Source organism: Gasterosteus aculeatus, chromosome 2 (genome assembly GCF_964276395.1).
Source record: "Gasterosteus aculeatus chromosome 2, fGasAcu3.hap1.1, whole genome shotgun sequence".
NCBI lineage: Eukaryota > Metazoa > Chordata > Actinopteri > Perciformes > Gasterosteidae > Gasterosteus > Gasterosteus aculeatus.
The window spans coordinates 21,475,612-21,490,839 of NC_135689.1; the positions used below are offsets into that span (position 1 = coordinate 21,475,612).

At 42.3% G+C, this 15,228-nt stretch overlaps 43 non-coding genes across 43 annotated transcripts; all 43 read left to right on the plus strand.

Annotated features, from left to right (window-relative positions):
* Positions 1-83: 83 nt before the first annotated feature.
* LOC144397836 (5S ribosomal RNA) lies at positions 84-202 on the plus strand. Its single transcript, XR_013459983.1, has one exon. It is a non-coding gene; the product is annotated as a 5S ribosomal RNA (ribosomal RNA).
* A 116-nt stretch (positions 203-318) lies between these two features.
* Positions 319-437, plus strand: LOC144404985 (5S ribosomal RNA). The gene has a single exon (XR_013466926.1). It is a non-coding gene; the product is annotated as a 5S ribosomal RNA (ribosomal RNA).
* Positions 438-553: 116 nt separating this feature from the next.
* Positions 554-672, plus strand: LOC144398265 (5S ribosomal RNA). The gene has a single exon (XR_013460412.1). It is a non-coding gene; the product is annotated as a 5S ribosomal RNA (ribosomal RNA).
* Positions 673-789: 117 nt separating this feature from the next.
* LOC144399015 (5S ribosomal RNA) lies at positions 790-908 on the plus strand. Its single transcript, XR_013461160.1, has one exon. It is a non-coding gene; the product is annotated as a 5S ribosomal RNA (ribosomal RNA).
* A 116-nt stretch (positions 909-1,024) lies between these two features.
* LOC144394373 (5S ribosomal RNA) lies at positions 1,025-1,143 on the plus strand. The gene has a single exon (XR_013457039.1). It is a non-coding gene; the product is annotated as a 5S ribosomal RNA (ribosomal RNA).
* Positions 1,144-1,259: 116 nt separating this feature from the next.
* On the plus strand, positions 1,260-1,378 carry LOC144404986 (5S ribosomal RNA). Its single transcript, XR_013466927.1, has one exon. It is a non-coding gene; the product is annotated as a 5S ribosomal RNA (ribosomal RNA).
* A 116-nt stretch (positions 1,379-1,494) lies between these two features.
* LOC144398162 (5S ribosomal RNA) lies at positions 1,495-1,613 on the plus strand. The gene has a single exon (XR_013460309.1). It is a non-coding gene; the product is annotated as a 5S ribosomal RNA (ribosomal RNA).
* Positions 1,614-1,730: 117 nt separating this feature from the next.
* Positions 1,731-1,849, plus strand: LOC144400987 (5S ribosomal RNA). The gene has a single exon (XR_013462922.1). It is a non-coding gene; the product is annotated as a 5S ribosomal RNA (ribosomal RNA).
* A 116-nt stretch (positions 1,850-1,965) lies between these two features.
* LOC144398551 (5S ribosomal RNA) lies at positions 1,966-2,084 on the plus strand. The gene has a single exon (XR_013460698.1). It is a non-coding gene; the product is annotated as a 5S ribosomal RNA (ribosomal RNA).
* Positions 2,085-2,200: 116 nt separating this feature from the next.
* Positions 2,201-2,319, plus strand: LOC144400988 (5S ribosomal RNA). Its single transcript, XR_013462923.1, has one exon. It is a non-coding gene; the product is annotated as a 5S ribosomal RNA (ribosomal RNA).
* Positions 2,320-2,436: 117 nt separating this feature from the next.
* Positions 2,437-2,555, plus strand: LOC144400989 (5S ribosomal RNA). Its single transcript, XR_013462924.1, has one exon. It is a non-coding gene; the product is annotated as a 5S ribosomal RNA (ribosomal RNA).
* A 117-nt stretch (positions 2,556-2,672) lies between these two features.
* On the plus strand, positions 2,673-2,791 carry LOC144400991 (5S ribosomal RNA). The gene has a single exon (XR_013462926.1). It is a non-coding gene; the product is annotated as a 5S ribosomal RNA (ribosomal RNA).
* A 117-nt stretch (positions 2,792-2,908) lies between these two features.
* LOC144397837 (5S ribosomal RNA) lies at positions 2,909-3,027 on the plus strand. Its single transcript, XR_013459984.1, has one exon. It is a non-coding gene; the product is annotated as a 5S ribosomal RNA (ribosomal RNA).
* A 116-nt stretch (positions 3,028-3,143) lies between these two features.
* On the plus strand, positions 3,144-3,262 carry LOC144400992 (5S ribosomal RNA). The gene has a single exon (XR_013462927.1). It is a non-coding gene; the product is annotated as a 5S ribosomal RNA (ribosomal RNA).
* Positions 3,263-3,379: 117 nt separating this feature from the next.
* LOC144397838 (5S ribosomal RNA) lies at positions 3,380-3,498 on the plus strand. The gene has a single exon (XR_013459985.1). It is a non-coding gene; the product is annotated as a 5S ribosomal RNA (ribosomal RNA).
* A 116-nt stretch (positions 3,499-3,614) lies between these two features.
* Positions 3,615-3,733, plus strand: LOC144404987 (5S ribosomal RNA). Its single transcript, XR_013466928.1, has one exon. It is a non-coding gene; the product is annotated as a 5S ribosomal RNA (ribosomal RNA).
* Positions 3,734-3,849: 116 nt separating this feature from the next.
* LOC144398266 (5S ribosomal RNA) lies at positions 3,850-3,968 on the plus strand. The gene has a single exon (XR_013460413.1). It is a non-coding gene; the product is annotated as a 5S ribosomal RNA (ribosomal RNA).
* Positions 3,969-4,085: 117 nt separating this feature from the next.
* LOC144399016 (5S ribosomal RNA) lies at positions 4,086-4,204 on the plus strand. Its single transcript, XR_013461161.1, has one exon. It is a non-coding gene; the product is annotated as a 5S ribosomal RNA (ribosomal RNA).
* A 116-nt stretch (positions 4,205-4,320) lies between these two features.
* On the plus strand, positions 4,321-4,439 carry LOC144399462 (5S ribosomal RNA). The gene has a single exon (XR_013461608.1). It is a non-coding gene; the product is annotated as a 5S ribosomal RNA (ribosomal RNA).
* Positions 4,440-4,555: 116 nt separating this feature from the next.
* LOC144400993 (5S ribosomal RNA) lies at positions 4,556-4,674 on the plus strand. Its single transcript, XR_013462928.1, has one exon. It is a non-coding gene; the product is annotated as a 5S ribosomal RNA (ribosomal RNA).
* Positions 4,675-4,791: 117 nt separating this feature from the next.
* Positions 4,792-4,910, plus strand: LOC144394384 (5S ribosomal RNA). The gene has a single exon (XR_013457050.1). It is a non-coding gene; the product is annotated as a 5S ribosomal RNA (ribosomal RNA).
* Positions 4,911-5,026: 116 nt separating this feature from the next.
* Positions 5,027-5,145, plus strand: LOC144404988 (5S ribosomal RNA). Its single transcript, XR_013466929.1, has one exon. It is a non-coding gene; the product is annotated as a 5S ribosomal RNA (ribosomal RNA).
* Positions 5,146-5,261: 116 nt separating this feature from the next.
* LOC144398273 (5S ribosomal RNA) lies at positions 5,262-5,380 on the plus strand. The gene has a single exon (XR_013460420.1). It is a non-coding gene; the product is annotated as a 5S ribosomal RNA (ribosomal RNA).
* A 117-nt stretch (positions 5,381-5,497) lies between these two features.
* On the plus strand, positions 5,498-5,616 carry LOC144400994 (5S ribosomal RNA). The gene has a single exon (XR_013462929.1). It is a non-coding gene; the product is annotated as a 5S ribosomal RNA (ribosomal RNA).
* Positions 5,617-5,732: 116 nt separating this feature from the next.
* Positions 5,733-5,851, plus strand: LOC144396984 (5S ribosomal RNA). The gene has a single exon (XR_013459130.1). It is a non-coding gene; the product is annotated as a 5S ribosomal RNA (ribosomal RNA).
* A 117-nt stretch (positions 5,852-5,968) lies between these two features.
* On the plus strand, positions 5,969-6,087 carry LOC144397839 (5S ribosomal RNA). Its single transcript, XR_013459986.1, has one exon. It is a non-coding gene; the product is annotated as a 5S ribosomal RNA (ribosomal RNA).
* Positions 6,088-6,203: 116 nt separating this feature from the next.
* Positions 6,204-6,322, plus strand: LOC144398384 (5S ribosomal RNA). Its single transcript, XR_013460531.1, has one exon. It is a non-coding gene; the product is annotated as a 5S ribosomal RNA (ribosomal RNA).
* Positions 6,323-6,439: 117 nt separating this feature from the next.
* On the plus strand, positions 6,440-6,558 carry LOC144400995 (5S ribosomal RNA). The gene has a single exon (XR_013462930.1). It is a non-coding gene; the product is annotated as a 5S ribosomal RNA (ribosomal RNA).
* Positions 6,559-6,674: 116 nt separating this feature from the next.
* LOC144400996 (5S ribosomal RNA) lies at positions 6,675-6,793 on the plus strand. Its single transcript, XR_013462931.1, has one exon. It is a non-coding gene; the product is annotated as a 5S ribosomal RNA (ribosomal RNA).
* A 116-nt stretch (positions 6,794-6,909) lies between these two features.
* Positions 6,910-7,028, plus strand: LOC144398552 (5S ribosomal RNA). The gene has a single exon (XR_013460699.1). It is a non-coding gene; the product is annotated as a 5S ribosomal RNA (ribosomal RNA).
* A 116-nt stretch (positions 7,029-7,144) lies between these two features.
* Positions 7,145-7,263, plus strand: LOC144400997 (5S ribosomal RNA). Its single transcript, XR_013462932.1, has one exon. It is a non-coding gene; the product is annotated as a 5S ribosomal RNA (ribosomal RNA).
* A 5,245-nt stretch (positions 7,264-12,508) lies between these two features.
* On the plus strand, positions 12,509-12,627 carry LOC144397840 (5S ribosomal RNA). Its single transcript, XR_013459987.1, has one exon. It is a non-coding gene; the product is annotated as a 5S ribosomal RNA (ribosomal RNA).
* A 116-nt stretch (positions 12,628-12,743) lies between these two features.
* Positions 12,744-12,862, plus strand: LOC144404989 (5S ribosomal RNA). Its single transcript, XR_013466930.1, has one exon. It is a non-coding gene; the product is annotated as a 5S ribosomal RNA (ribosomal RNA).
* A 116-nt stretch (positions 12,863-12,978) lies between these two features.
* Positions 12,979-13,097, plus strand: LOC144398268 (5S ribosomal RNA). Its single transcript, XR_013460415.1, has one exon. It is a non-coding gene; the product is annotated as a 5S ribosomal RNA (ribosomal RNA).
* A 117-nt stretch (positions 13,098-13,214) lies between these two features.
* LOC144399017 (5S ribosomal RNA) lies at positions 13,215-13,333 on the plus strand. Its single transcript, XR_013461162.1, has one exon. It is a non-coding gene; the product is annotated as a 5S ribosomal RNA (ribosomal RNA).
* A 116-nt stretch (positions 13,334-13,449) lies between these two features.
* Positions 13,450-13,568, plus strand: LOC144400998 (5S ribosomal RNA). Its single transcript, XR_013462933.1, has one exon. It is a non-coding gene; the product is annotated as a 5S ribosomal RNA (ribosomal RNA).
* A 117-nt stretch (positions 13,569-13,685) lies between these two features.
* On the plus strand, positions 13,686-13,804 carry LOC144400999 (5S ribosomal RNA). The gene has a single exon (XR_013462934.1). It is a non-coding gene; the product is annotated as a 5S ribosomal RNA (ribosomal RNA).
* Positions 13,805-13,921: 117 nt separating this feature from the next.
* On the plus strand, positions 13,922-14,040 carry LOC144397841 (5S ribosomal RNA). The gene has a single exon (XR_013459988.1). It is a non-coding gene; the product is annotated as a 5S ribosomal RNA (ribosomal RNA).
* Positions 14,041-14,156: 116 nt separating this feature from the next.
* Positions 14,157-14,275, plus strand: LOC144404990 (5S ribosomal RNA). The gene has a single exon (XR_013466931.1). It is a non-coding gene; the product is annotated as a 5S ribosomal RNA (ribosomal RNA).
* A 116-nt stretch (positions 14,276-14,391) lies between these two features.
* Positions 14,392-14,510, plus strand: LOC144398269 (5S ribosomal RNA). The gene has a single exon (XR_013460416.1). It is a non-coding gene; the product is annotated as a 5S ribosomal RNA (ribosomal RNA).
* Positions 14,511-14,627: 117 nt separating this feature from the next.
* On the plus strand, positions 14,628-14,746 carry LOC144399018 (5S ribosomal RNA). Its single transcript, XR_013461163.1, has one exon. It is a non-coding gene; the product is annotated as a 5S ribosomal RNA (ribosomal RNA).
* Positions 14,747-14,862: 116 nt separating this feature from the next.
* On the plus strand, positions 14,863-14,981 carry LOC144394395 (5S ribosomal RNA). Its single transcript, XR_013457061.1, has one exon. It is a non-coding gene; the product is annotated as a 5S ribosomal RNA (ribosomal RNA).
* Positions 14,982-15,097: 116 nt separating this feature from the next.
* On the plus strand, positions 15,098-15,216 carry LOC144398495 (5S ribosomal RNA). Its single transcript, XR_013460642.1, has one exon. It is a non-coding gene; the product is annotated as a 5S ribosomal RNA (ribosomal RNA).
* The last annotated feature ends 12 nt before the right edge of the window (positions 15,217-15,228 follow it).

Genomic DNA, 15,228 nt, shown 5'->3' on the forward strand with positions numbered 1-15,228 from the left:
CCTTAGAAAGTGACTCCTTTTTCATTATCAAAACTCCAAAACCATAGACACATTTTAAAAGATTAGGAAGAGGACATACAGTTGCTTACGGCCATACCTCTCTGGCTCTGCCTGATCTCGTCTGATCTCAGAAGCTAAGCAGAGTAGGGCCTGGTTAGTACTTGGATGGAAGACCGCCTGGGAATCCCAGGTGCTGTAAGCTTTTTCATTTCGATCTGTAAAAGACACAGAGAAGGCCTTAGAAAGTGACTCCATTTCATTGTCAAAACTACAAAACCTTTGACACATTTTAAAAGATTAGGAAGAGGACATACAGTTGCTTACGGCCATACCTCTCTGGCTCCGCCTGATCTCGTCAGATCTCAGAAGCTAAGCAGAGTAGGGCCTGGTTAGTACTTGGATGGAAGACCGCCTGGGAATCCCAGGTGCTGTAAGCTTTTTCATTTCGATCTGTAAAAGACACAGAGAAGGCCTTAGAAAGTGACTCCATTTAATTGTCAAAACTACAAAACCTTTGACACATTTTAAAAGATTAGGTAGAGGACATACAGTTGCTTACGGCCATACCTCTCTGGCTCCGCCTGATCTCGTCAGATCTCAGAAGCTAAGCAGAGTAGGGCCTGGTTAGTACTTGGATGGAAGACCGCCTGGGAATCCCAGGTGCCGTAAGATTTTTCATTTCTCTCTCTGGAAGAAATCGAGAAGGCATTAGAAAGTGACTCCTTTTTCATTATCAAAACTCCAAAACCTTTGACACACTTTAAAAGATTAGGAAGAGGACATACAGTTGCTTACGGCCATACCTCTCTGGCTCCGCCTGATCTCGTCTGATCTCAGAAGCTAAGCAGAGTAGGCCCTGGTTAGTACTTGGATGGAAGACCGCCTGGGAATCCCAGGTGCTGTAAGCTTTTTTATTTCGATCTGTAAAAGACACAGAGAAGAACTTAGAAAGTGACTCCATTTCTTTGTCAAAACTACAAAACCTTTGACACATTTTAAAAGATTAGGAAGAGGACATACAGTTGCTTACGGCCATACCTCTCTGGCTCCGCCTGATCTCGTCTGATCTCAGAAGCTAAGCAGAGTAGGGCCTGGTTAGTACTTGGATGGAAGACCGCCTGGGAATCCCAGGTGCTGTAAGCTTTTTCATTTCGATCTGTAAAAGACACTGAGAAGGCCTTAGAAAGTGACTCCATTTCATTGTCAAAACTACAAAACCTTTGACACATTTTAAAAGATTAGGAAGAGGACATACAGTTGCTTACGGCCATACCTCTCTGGCTCCGCCTGATCTCGTCAGATCTCAGAAGCTAAGCAGAGTAGGGCCTGGTTAGTACTTGGATGGAAGACCGCCTGGGAATCCCAGGTGCTGTAAGCTTTTTCATTTCGATCTGTAAAAGACACAGAGAAGGCCTTAGAAAGTGACTCCATTTCATTGTCAAAACTACAAAACCTTTGACACATTTTAAAAGATTAGGAAGAGGACATGCAGTTGCTTACGGCCATACCTCTCTGGCTCCGCCTGATCTCGTCAGATCTCAGAAGCTAAGCAGAGTAGGGCCTGGTTAGTACTTGGATGGAAGACCGCCTGGGAATCCCAGGTGCCGTAAGCTTTTTCATTTCTCTCTCTGGAAGAAATCGAGAAGGCATTAGAAAGTGACTCCTTTTTCATTATCAAAACTCCAAAACCTTTGACACATTTTAAAAGATTAGGAAGAGGACATACAGTTGCTTACGGCCATACCTCTCTGGCTCCGCCTGATCTCGTCTGATCTCAGAAGCTAAGCAGAGTAGGGCCTGGTTAGTACTTGGATGGAAGACCGCCTGGGAATCCCAGGTGCCGTAAGCTTTTTCATTTCTATCTGTAAAAGACACAGAGAAGGCCTTAGAAAGTGACTCCATTTCATTGTCAAAACTACAAAACCTTTGACACATTTTAAAAGATTAGGTAGAGGACATACAGTTGCTTACGGCCATACCTCTCTGGCTCCGCCTGATCTCGTCTGATCTCAGAAGCTAAGCAGAGTAGGGCCTGGTTAGTACTTGGATGGAAGACCGCCTGGGAATCCCAGGTGCTGTACGCTTTTTCATTTCGATCTGTAAAAGACACAGAGAAGGCCTTAGAAAGTGACTCCATTTAATTGTCAAAACTACAAAACCTTTGACACATTTTAAAAGATTAGGTAGAGGACATACAGTTGCTTACGGCCATACCTCTCTGGCTCCGCCTGATCTCGTCTGATCTCAGAAGCTAAGCAGAGTAGGGCCTGGTTAGTACTTGGATGGAAGACCGCCTGGGAATCCCAGGTGCCGTAAGCTTTTTCATTTCTCTCTCTGGAAGAAATCGAGAAGGCCTTAGAAAGTGACTCCTTTTTCATTATCAAAACTCCAAAACCTTTGACACATTTTAAAAGATTAGGAAGAGGACATACAGTTGCTTACGGCCATACCTCTCTGGCTCCGCCTGATCTCGTCTGATCTCAGAAGCTAAGCAGAGTAGGGCCTGGTTAGTACTTGGATGGAAGACCGCCTGGGAATCCCAGGTGCCGTAAGCTTTTTCATTTCTCTCTCTGGAAGAAATCGAGAAGGCCTTAGAAAGTGACTCCTTTTTCATTATCAAAACTCCAAAACCATAGACACATTTTAAAAGATTAGGAAGAGGACATACAGTTGCTTACGGCCATACCTCTCTGGCTCCGCCTGATCTCGTCTGATCTCAGAAGCTAAGCAGAGTAGGGCCTGGTTAGTACTTGGATGGAAGACCGCCTGGGAATCCCAGGTGCCGTAAGCTTTTTCATTTCTCTCTCTGGAAGAAATCGAGAAGGCCTTAGAAAGTGACTCCTTTTTCATTATCAAAACTCCAAAACCATAGACACATTTTAAAAGATTAGGAAGAGGACATACAGTTGCTTACGGCCATACCTCTCTGGCTCTGCCTGATCTCGTCTGATCTCAGAAGCTAAGCAGAGTAGGGCCTGGTTAGTACTTGGATGGAAGACCGCCTGGGAATCCCAGGTGCTGTAAGCTTTTTCATTTCGATCTGTAAAAGACACAGAGAAGGCCTTAGAAAGTGACTCCATTTCATTATCAAAACTCCAAAACCTTTGACGCATTTTAAAAGATTAGGAAGAGGACATACAGTTGCTTACGGCCATACCTCTCTGGCTCCGCCTGATCTCGTCTGATCTCAGAAGCTAAGCAGAGTAGGGCCTGGTTAGTACTTGGATGGAAGACCGCCTGGGAATCCCAGGTGCCGTAAGCTTTTTCATTTCTCTCTCTGGAAGAAATCGAGAAGGCCTTAGAAAGTGACTCCTTTTTCATTATCAAAACTCCAAAACCATAGACACATTTTAAAAGATTAGGAAGAGGACATACAGTTGCTTACGGCCATACCTCTCTGGCTCTGCCTGATCTCGTCTGATCTCAGAAGCTAAGCAGAGTAGGGCCTGGTTAGTACTTGGATGGAAGACCGCCTGGGAATCCCAGGTGCTGTAAGCTTTTTCATTTCGATCTGTAAAAGACACAGAGAAGGCCTTAGAAAGTGACTCCATTTCATTGTCAAAACTACAAAACCTTTGACACATTTTAAAAGATTAGGAAGAGGACATACAGTTGCTTACGGCCATACCTCTCTGGCTCCGCCTGATCTCGTCAGATCTCAGAAGCTAAGCAGAGTAGGGCCTGGTTAGTACTTGGATGGAAGACCGCCTGGGAATCCCAGGTGCTGTAAGCTTTTTCATTTCGATCTGTAAAAGACACAGAGAAGGCCTTAGAAAGTGACTCCATTTAATTGTCAAAACTACAAAACCTTTGACACATTTTAAAAGATTAGGTAGAGGACATACAGTTGCTTACGGCCATACCTCTCTGGCTCCGCCTGATCTCGTCAGATCTCAGAAGCTAAGCAGAGTAGGGCCTGGTTAGTACTTGGATGGAAGACCGCCTGGGAATCCCAGGTGCCGTAAGATTTTTCATTTCTCTCTCTGGAAGAAATCGAGAAGGCATTAGAAAGTGACTCCTTTTTCATTATCAAAACTCCAAAACCTTTGACACACTTTAAAAGATTAGGAAGAGGACATACAGTTGCTTACGGCCATACCTCTCTGGCTCCGCCTGATCTCGTCTGATCTCAGAAGCTAAGCAGAGTAGGCCCTGGTTAGTACTTGGATGGAAGACCGCCTGGGAATCCCAGGTGCTGTAAGCTTTTTTATTTCGATCTGTAAAAGACACAGAGAAGAACTTAGAAAGTGACTCCATTTCTTTGTCAAAACTACAAAACCTTTGACACATTTTAAAAGATTAGGAAGAGGACATACAGTTGCTTACGGCCATACCTCTCTGGCTCCGCCTGATCTCGTCTGATCTCAGAAGCTAAGCAGAGTAGGGCCTGGTTAGTACTTGGATGGAAGACAGCCTGGGAATCCCAGGTGCTGTAAGCTTTTTCATTTCGATCTGTAAAAGACACAGAGAAGGCCTTAGAAAGTGACTCCATTTCATTGTCAAAACTACAAAACCTTTGACACATTTTAAAAGATTAGGAAGAGGACATACAGTTGCTTACGGCCATACCTCTCTGGCTCCGCCTGATCTCGTCTGATCTCAGAAGCTAAGCAGAGTAGGGCCTGGTTAGTACTTGGATGGAAGACCGCCTGGGAATCCCAGGTGCCGTAAGCTTTTTCATTTCTCTCTCTGGAAGAAATCGAGAAGGCATTAGAAAGTGACTCCTTTTTCATTATCAAAACTCCAAAACCTTTGACACATTTTAAAAGATTAGGAAGAGGACATACAGTTGCTTACGGCCATACCTCTCTGGCTCCGCCTGATCTCGTCTGATCTCAGAAGCTAAGCAGAGTAGGGCCTGGTTAGTACTTGGATGGAAGACCGCCTGGGAATCCCAGGTGCTGTAAGCTTTTTCATTTCGATCTGTAAAAGACACTGAGAAGGCCTTAGAAAGTGACTCCATTTCATTGTCAAAACTACAAAACCTTTGACACATTTTAAAAGATTAGGAAGAGGACATACAGTTGCTTACGGCCATACCTCTCTGGCTCCGCCTGATCTCGTCAGATCTCAGAAGCTAAGCAGAGTAGGGCCTGGTTAGTACTTGGATGGAAGACCGCCTGGGAATCCCAGGTGCTGTAAGCTTTTTCATTTCGATCTGTAAAAGACACAGAGAAGGCCTTAGAAAGTGACTCCATTTCATTGTCAAAACTACAAAACCTTTGACACATTTTAAAAGATTAGGAAGAGGACATGCAGTTGCTTACGGCCATACCTCTCTGGCTCCGCCTGATCTCGTCAGATCTCAGAAGCTAAGCAGAGTAGGGCCTGGTTAGTACTTGGATGGAAGACCGCCTGGGAATCCCAGGTGCCGTAAGCTTTTTCATTTCTCTCTCTGGAAGAAATCGAGAAGGCATTAGAAAGTGACTCCTTTTTCATTATCAAAACTCCAAAACCTTTGACACATTTTAAAAGATTAGGAAGAGGACATACAGTTGCTTACGGCCATACCTCTCTGGCTCCGCCTGATCTCGTCTGATCTCAGAAGCTAAGCAGAGTAGGGCCTGGTTAGTACTTGGATGGAAGACCGCCTGGGAATCCCAGGTGCCGTAAGCTTTTTCATTTCTATCTGTAAAAGACACAGAGAAGGCCTTAGAAAGTGACTCCATTTCATTGTCAAAACTACAAAACCTTTGACACGTTTTAAAAGATTAGGAAGAGGACATACAGTTGCTTACGGCCATACCTCTCTGGCTCCGCCTGATCTCGTCTGACCTCAGAAGCTAAGCAGAGTAGGGCCTGGTTAGTACTTGGATGGAAGACCGCCTGGGAATCCCAGGTGCCGTAAGCTTTTTCATTTCTCTCTCTGGAAGAAATCGAGAAGGCCTTAGAAAGTGACTCCTTTTTCATTATCAAAACTCCAAAACCATAGACACATTTTAAAAGATTAGGAAGAGGACATACAGTTGCTTACGGCCATACCTCTCTGGCTCTGCCTGATCTCGTCTGATCTCAGAAGCTAAGCAGAGTAGGGCCTGGTTAGTACTTGGATGGAAGACCGCCTGGGAATCCCAGGTGCTGTAAGCTTTTTCATTTCGATCTGTAAAACACACAGAGAAGGCCTTAGAAAGTGACTCCATTTCATTGTCAAAACTACAAAACCTTTGACACATTTTAAAAGATTAGGAAGAGGACATGCAGTTGCTTACGGCCATACCTCTCTGGCTCCGCCTGATCTCGTCAGATCTCAGAAGCTAAGCAGAGTAGGGCCTGGTTAGTACTTGGATGGAAGACCGCCTGGGAATCCCAGGTGCCGTAAGCTTTTTCATTTCTCTCTCTGGAAGAAATCGAGAAGGCATTAGAAAGTGACTCCTTTTTCATTATCAAAACTCCAAAACCTTTGACACATTTTAAAAGATTAGGAAGAGGACATACAGTTGCTTACGGCCATACCTCTCTGGCTCCGCCTGATCTCGTCTGATCTCAGAAGCTAAGCAGAGTAGGGCCTGGTTAGTACTTGGATGGAAGACCGCCTGGGAATCCCAGGTGCCGTAAGCTTTTTCATTTCTATCTGTAAAAGACACAGAGAAGGCCTTAGAAAGTGACTCCATTTCATTGTCAAAACTACAAAACCTTTGACACGTTTTAAAAGATTAGGAAGAGGACATACAGTTGCTTACGGCCATACCTCTCTGGCTCCGCCTGATCTCGTCTGATCTCAGAAGCTAAGCAGAGTAGGGCCTGGTTAGTACTTGGATGGAAGACCGCCTGGGAATCCCAGGTGCCGTAAGCTTTTTCAATTCTATCTGTAAAAGACACAGAGAAGGCCTTAGAAAGTGACTCCATTTAATTGTCAAAACTACAAAACCTTTGACACATTTTAAAAGATTAGGTAGAGGACATACAGTTGCTTACGGCCATACCTCTCTGGCTCCGCCTGATCTCGTCTGATCTCAGAAGCTAAGCAGAGTAGGGCCTGGTTAGTACTTGGATGGAAGACCGCCTGGGAATCCCAGGTGCTGTACGCTTTTTCATTTCGATCTGTAAAAGACACAGAGAAGGCCTTAGAAAGTGACTCCATTTAATTGTCAAAACTACAAAACCTTTGACACATTTTAAAAGATTAGGAAGAGGACATACAGTTGCTTACGGCCATACCTCTCTGGCTCCGCCTGATCTCGTCTGATCTCAGAAGCTAAGCAGAGTAGGGCCTGGTTAGTACTTGGATGGAAGACCGCCTGGGAATCCCAGGTGCCGTAAGCTTTTTCATTTCTCTCTCTGGAAGAAATCGAGAAGGCCTTAGAAAGTGGCGGTACTAAAGTCTTTGCAGCAGCTCTTTGATAGGAGGGAAGTTGTGGACACCGTGGTTGAAAACCACAGAGCACAGCAGAGTAATAGGGTGATTGGTAAACAGTATACATACAAATCTGCTCAGGATGGTTCACACCTCCAAGAAAACAGTTTTGTCAGGGGGTGAGTTGAGAATTTTGTAAAGTTTATACATTGATGACTCTGCAATCCTCTGGGTACTTCTCGCAGGAAACAAGCTTTTTGGAGTCTACTGGACGTTGAGTAATTTGTCTCCAGGCTCACATTCATCACTGTTCTCTATTTACTTGACAGTTTTGTGTAAAACTGCTGATGGTTATGACCGTGTTTTACATCCTCTTCTTCACCATATGAAAACTTTGGAGCAAGAAAGAGTTTTCATTCTGACTACCTCACCTTACTGTCTTTTTCAAAATGGCTGACTGCTGCTGACTGCTGCTGAACTGGGTAAAGCACATCTACAAACATCTCTGAAATCCCTTCATTTTATACAACAGCATTTTACATGAGCCATCTGGCAGAAGATCTTGAATCTTGTAAGTGCAAACTTGAAAGATCTTGAAAAAGTTTGGGACTGTTCCTGAACCACAGTTTGTTGGGCCAAGACCTAGGACAAAATGGCTGGTGGGAAGGGGAACAAAGATAAAGTGGAAAAGGACAGTGATCAAAGTGTATCAATGGCACAAGTGCAAGAACTCCTTGAACAACAAAAAGTTTTTTACAAAGAACTTTTACAGCAGCAAGAAAGCAATTTCAAAGCATTTGTCTGCACTATTATGGATACATCCAGTAAAAGAATTGGTGAACTGCTTAAAGATCTGCAAGACCTAAGAACAAGTCTGCAATTCACGCAAAAGGAGGTGGATGAATTGAAAACTACATGTAAAGGAACTCAATCAATCTGCAAATCACAAGAATCAGATATTGAGCGACTGGCAGAATCCATGTTGATACTGGATGCTAAATCTGACTCCCTGGACAGTCAAGCAAGGAGAGCCAACTTAATTATGGATGGCATTCCTGAGGCAGAAAAGGAAAACAACTTGGTCTCAGAGGAAAAAGTTCTGAAAATTATCGAAGAGAAACTCAACCTGGACCCTAAGATAATTGGAGTGGAACAGGCAATGCGTGCCGGAAAGGTGAACATCTCCAGCGATGGCACTCAAGGCAGACCACGACCAGTCATTGTGAGATTCCATAGAATAAAGGACAGAGACACGGTGCTAAGAAATGCAAGAAAATTGAAGGGGACGAGTATTTTCATAAATGAGGACTATCCAGAGACTGTGAGACAGAAAAGGAAGGAACTTTTGCCTAAAATGAAAGAAGCCAGAGAGCGGGGGGACTATGCCTTTCTGAGGTATGACAAACTCATCATTCGGCAGGGCGAGAAAAAAAATTCTTTTACAGTTCAATAATGGGACATGAAATGGTAAAACATCAAACAGTGACATTATCTTTTCTAATAATAATGGATGTTGTGTTCTCGTGGAGATGTTTTCCCCTGCAGTGGATTTCTAACTGGTGTTGCATTTTCCTAAGGTCTCCGTATCATTGCTGCTTTTTTCGCACAAACCTTCCTGTGGTTATGGGGACAAAACCAGACTGTGAGGCTCGTAGGCGTGAGTTGTGGTTTTGGTGTAAGAGTGACCGTGTGAAGGGATGGATGACAGGGTGTGTGACTGAGGGTGGGTGTCCATATGACATATTAGTGATACTAGATGTGGCAAAAAAAGGGTGTGGAAGAATACAACTGAGAATACTGGGAGAGTGTTCATATGACATTTGGGAGGCTACAGTAAACAATGGTGCAAGACTTCAACTGACACTATGCTTGACTTAGATTCAGACACAGATCCAGAGAGTAAGTACTTCAACAATGGGAGAAATTGTGACTACTACACGGAAAATCAGTTCAACGAAAAGTTTGGATCAGAACACAATATAAAGATAATACACTTCAATAGTAGAAGCCTTTACGCTAATTTTTGCAAGATTAAAGACTACCTAGACCAGTTCACCTCACCGTTCAGTGTAATCGCAATCTCGGAGACCTGGATTAGTCTGGAGAAAGGGGTGGAATTTGAGTTGGATGGTTATAATCTGAATTATGTAAACAGAGGCAACAAAAGGGGAGGGGGAGTTGCACTTTATGTTGATAGAAGACTTAAGTACAAGATTGTTGAAAGTATGACGGCTGCAATTGATGATATATGTGAATGTATTACTATTGAAATAGATATGGGGAAAAGGAAGAACATCATTGTCAGCTGTGCATACCGGGCTCCCAACAATAGCATAGAGAAGTTCAAGGAGGTGATGGAGAGTATGGCTACAAACACCGAGCAAAAGGTAACTTTTCTCTGTGGCGATTACAACATCGATCTTCTGAATCCTAACAAACTAACACCGATAGAGAAATTCATGGATGCAATGTACAGCAGAAGCTTGTATCCTATTATTACTAAACCTAGTCGAATTACAGTCCACTCTGCAACACTTATAGATAATATTTTTACTAATAACCTAATAGATAATATAGAAAGTGGATTATTATTAAATGATATTAGTGACCATCTGCCGGTGTTTGCAATCTACAGCGGTACACCTAGGTTGGCTGAAAGGAATGAAATGATAGAAAGGAGATTAAGAACGGTTGACAATCTAAACAAGTTCAGAAATGAATTAAGTGCACAAAACTGGAGAAAGGTTTATGAGGCAGAGGAGGTTGATTATGCTTATGATTCCTTCCTGCAAACTTTTCTGATGTTATATGACAGATGCTGTCCAATTCAGCAAAGCAGAAAACGAGCAAATCGCTCAGATAAACCTTGGCTTACAAAGGGTCTGTTGAACGCCTGTAAAAAGAAGAACTTCTTATATAAAGAGTTTATCAAGAATAGAAATAAGGAGAAAGAAATGAAGTATAAAAGATATAAAAATAAATTAACTGATATTATGAGAAATTGTAAAAAGGATTATTATTGTAAACTACTAGATAAAAATAAAAATAATATAAAGGAAACATGGAAGATCTTAAATTCAATTATAAGAAATCAATCGACCAGCTCTGGATTGCCAGAAGAAATTCTAGATAATGATAAGATTATTAATGACAAAAAGAAGATGGTAGAAGGCTTCAATAAATTCTTTGTAAATGTGGGCCCTAAACTAGAAGAGCAGATAAACCTTCCTCAAGGGGGATGCGTAGCACATTATTTGGGCAAGAGGAACCCAGATACTATCTTTCTGAAAGACACCGATAAAAATGAAATTATTGCCATAGTTAATAACTTCAAAAAAAAAACATCAAGAGACTGGAATGGTATTGATATGACAATAGTAAAAGAAGTCATTATTAATATAGCAGATCCCCTAGCACATATCTGCAATGTTTCACTTCAAACGGGCTTCTTTCCAACCAAAATGAAAACTGCTAAGGTAATTCCGATTTTTAAAGAAGGTGAAAAAAACCTTTACAATAACTACAGACCAGTCTCCCTGCTTTCCCAATTTTCCAAAATTTTGGAAAAAATATTTGCTACAAGGATGGACAGTTTCATAGATAAACATGGATTACTCATAGATAGTCAATATGGTTTTAGGCCAAACCGATCAACATCATTGGCACTCATGGACTTAGTAGAAGAACTGACAAGCACAATAGATAACAAAAAGATGGCAATAGGGGTCTTCATAGATCTGAAGAAGGCATTTGACACAATAAACCATGATACACTGCTACACAAACTGGAAAGCTATGGTATCAGAGGGGTTGGACTAAATTGGGTACAAAGTTACATAGGACAAAGAAAACAGTTTGTACAGATAGGGGATAAGAAGTCCACCTTAAGAAATATTACCTGTGGTGTGCCGCAAGGATCAATACTGGGTCCAAAACTATTTATTATTTATATAAATGACATAAGTAATGCTTCCAGGATCCTGAAAAATGTTATTTTTGCAGATGACACAAATGTATTCTGTGAAGGAGGGAACCTCGAACAGTTGTTGGAGGCGGTCTCGACTGAGTTAACCAAGCTGAAATTGTGGTTTGATATAAATAGATTATCACTTAATGCAAAGAAAACCAAATTCATGGTCTTTGGTAAAAGTAACACACAAGCAAACACACACATTGAACTAATGATCGATAATATAAAAATCGAAAGGGTGTTTGAATACTCCTTTCTAGGTGTAATGATAGACCACAAGCTCAGCTGGAGGCCACAGGTCACTCGTGTACAATCAAAATTGGCACGATGTGTAGGGATACTAGTCAGAGTCAGACATATATTGAATATACAATCACTGCATACACTGTACTGTACACTGTTTGCTCCCTATTTGAGTTACTGTGTGGAAGTGTGGGGTAATACCTACAAAAGCACCCTACAGGCAATATGCACAATTCAAAAAAAAGCAATACGGATAGTTAATAAGGTGGGGTACTATGAACACACAAACACATTATTTCTGAAATTAAATATATTAAAATTTATGGACTTGAAAGATTTTAAAATGTTACAGATTGTATTTAAAGCAAGAAACAGCCTACTCTCAGGAAACATTCAAAGTTGGTTTAGCGACAGACTAGGAGACTATAATTTAAGAGGGAGACTGAAACTGAGGCAACCAAAGGTGCACTCTACACTCAAAAGCAGGTGCATATCGGTCTGTGGGGTGAAGTTGTGGAACAACTTACCAGATAAGATCAAAGATTGTAAACATATTGCACAGTTCAAAAAACATCTTAAATTATACACATTAGCCAAATATGAGATCTGTGAAAATATTAAGTGAAGGAAATTTAAATTGTATTTATTTGTGCGTGTGAGTATGCGTGCGTGTGTGTGGGTGAGAGTGTGTGTGAGTGTGTGTATGTATGTATGATATTAATCTTCAAAGTAATATATACTAATTGAGAATATGGATAAGAAAGGGGTGGGTATCTATAAGCTTTTGCTTCCCCCTACTCCTTTTCTTGAACAAAAGGTGTATTTTCTCATTTTGTGGTCTACGTCTATGTTGATTTTTAAATTTTTTATTATTTGGTGTCTACATGTTCAAGAAATAAAATTCTTCAAATCAAATCAAATCAAAAAGTGACTCCTTTTTCATTATCAAAACTCCAAAACCATAGACACATTTTAAAAGATTAGGAAGAGGACATACAGTTGCTTACGGCCATACCTCTCTGGCTCTGCCTGATCTCGTCTGATCTCAGAAGCTAAGCAGAGTAGGGCCTGGTTAGTACTTGGATGGAAGACCGCCTGGGAATCCCAGGTGCTGTAAGCTTTTTCATTTCGATCTGTAAAAGACACAGAGAAGGCCTTAGAAAGTGACTCCATTTCATTGTCAAAACTACAAAACCTTTGACACATTTTAAAAGATTAGGAAGAGGACATACAGTTGCTTACGGCCATACCTCTCTGGCTCCGCCTGATCTCGTCAGATCTCAGAAGCTAAGCAGAGTAGGGCCTGGTTAGTACTTGGATGGAAGACCGCCTGGGAATCCCAGGTGCTGTAAGCTTTTTCATTTCGATCTGTAAAAGACACAGAGAAGGCCTTAGAAAGTGACTCCATTTAATTGTCAAAACTACAAAACCTTTGACACATTTTAAAAGATTAGGTAGAGGACATACAGTTGCTTACGGCCATACCTCTCTGGCTCCGCCTGATCTCGTCAGATCTCAGAAGCTAAGCAGAGTAGGGCCTGGTTAGTACTTGGATGGAAGACCGCCTGGGAATCCCAGGTGCCGTAAGATTTTTCATTTCTCTCTCTGGAAGAAATCGAGAAGGCATTAGAAAGTGACTCCTTTTTCATTATCAAAACTCCAAAACCTTTGACACACTTTAAAAGATTAGGAAGAGGACATACAGTTGCTTACGGCCATACCTCTCTGGCTCCGCCTGATCTCGTCTGATCTCAGAAGCTAAGCAGAGTAGGCCCTGGTTAGTACTTGGATGGAAGACCGCCTGGGAATCCCAGGTGCTGTAAGCTTTTTTATTTCAATCTGTAAAAGACACAGAGAAGAACTTAGAAAGTGACTCCATTTCTTTGTCAAAACTACAAAACCTTTGACACATTTTAAAAGATTAGGAAGAGGACATACAGTTGCTTACGGCCATACCTCTCTGGCTCCGCCTGATCTCGTCTGATCTCAGAAGCTAAGCAGAGTAGGGCCTGGTTAGTACTTGGATGGAAGACCGCCTGGGAATCCCAGGTGCCGTAAGCTTTTTCATTTCTCTCTCTGGAAGAAATCGAGAAGGCCTTAGAAAGTGACTCCTTTTTCATTATCAAAACTCCAAAACCTTTGACACATTTTAAAAGATTAGGAAGAGGACATACAGTTGCTTACGGCCATACCTCTCTGGCTCCGCCTGATCTCGTCTGATCTCAGAAGCTAAGCAGAGTAGGGCCTGGTTAGTACTTGGATGGAAGACCGCCTGGGAATCCCAGGTGCCGTAAGCTTTTTCATTTCTCTCTCTGGAAGAAATCGAGAAGGCCTTAGAAAGTGACTCCTTTTTCATTATCAAAACTCCAAAACCATAGACACATTTTAAAAGATTAGGAAGAGGACATACAGTTGCTTACGGCCATACCTCTCTGGCTCTGCCTGATCTCGTCTGATCTCAGAAGCTAAGCAGAGTAGGGCCTGGTTAGTACTTGGATGGAAGACCGCCTGGGAATCCCAGGTGCTGTAAGCTTTTTCATTTCGATCTGTAAAAGACACAGAGAAGGCCTTAGAAAGTGACTCCATTTCATTGTCAAAACTACAAAACCTTTGACACATTTTAAAAGATTAGGAAGAGGACATACAGTTGCTTACGGCCATACCTCTCTGGCTCCGCCTGATCTCGTCAGATCTCAGAAGCTAAGCAGAGTAGGGCCTGGTTAGTACTTGGATGGAAGACCGCCTGGGAATCCCAGGTGCTGTAAGCTTTTTCATTTCGATCTGTAAAAGACACAGAGAAGGCCTTAGAAAGTGACTCCATTTAATTGTCAAAACTACAAAACCTTTGACACATTTTAAAAGATTAGGTAGAGGACATACAGTTGCTTACGGCCATACCTCTCTGGCTCCGCCTGATCTCGTCAGATCTCAGAAGCTAAGCAGAGTAGGGCCTGGTTAGTACTTGGATGGAAGACCGCCTGGGAATCCCAGGTGCCGTAAGATTTTTCATTTCTCTCTCTGGAAGAAATCGAGAAGGCATTAGAAAGTGACTCCTTTTTCATTATCAAAACTCCAAAACCTTTGACACACTTTAAAAGATTAGGAAGAGGACATACAGTTGCTTACGGCCATACCTCTCTGGCTCCGCCTGATCTCGTCTGATCTCAGAAGCTAAGCAGAGTAGGCCCTGGTTAGTACTTGGATGGAAGACCGCCTGGGAATCCCAGGTGCTGTAAGCTTTTTTATTTCGATCTGTAAAAGACACAGAGAAGAACTTAGAAAGTGACTCCATTTCTTTGTCAAAACTACAAAACCTTTGACACATTTTAAAAGATTAGGAAGAGGACATACAGTTGCTTACGGCCATACCTCTCTGGCTCCGCCTGATCTCGTCTGATCTCAGAAGCTAAGCAGAGTAGGGCCTGGTTAGTACTTGGATGGAAGACCGCCTGGGAATCCCAGGTGCTGTAAGCTTTTTCATTTCGATCTGTAAAAGACACAGAGAAGGCCTTAGAAAGTGACTCCATTTCATTGTCAAAACTACAAAACCTTTGACACATTTTAAAAGATTAGGAAGAGGACATGCAGTTGCTTACGGCCATACCTCTCTGGCTCCGCCTGATCTCGTCAGATCTCAGAAGCTAAGCAGAGTAGGGCCTGGTTAGTACTTGGATGGAAGACCGCCTGGGAATCCCAGGTGCCGTAAGCTTTTTCATTTCTC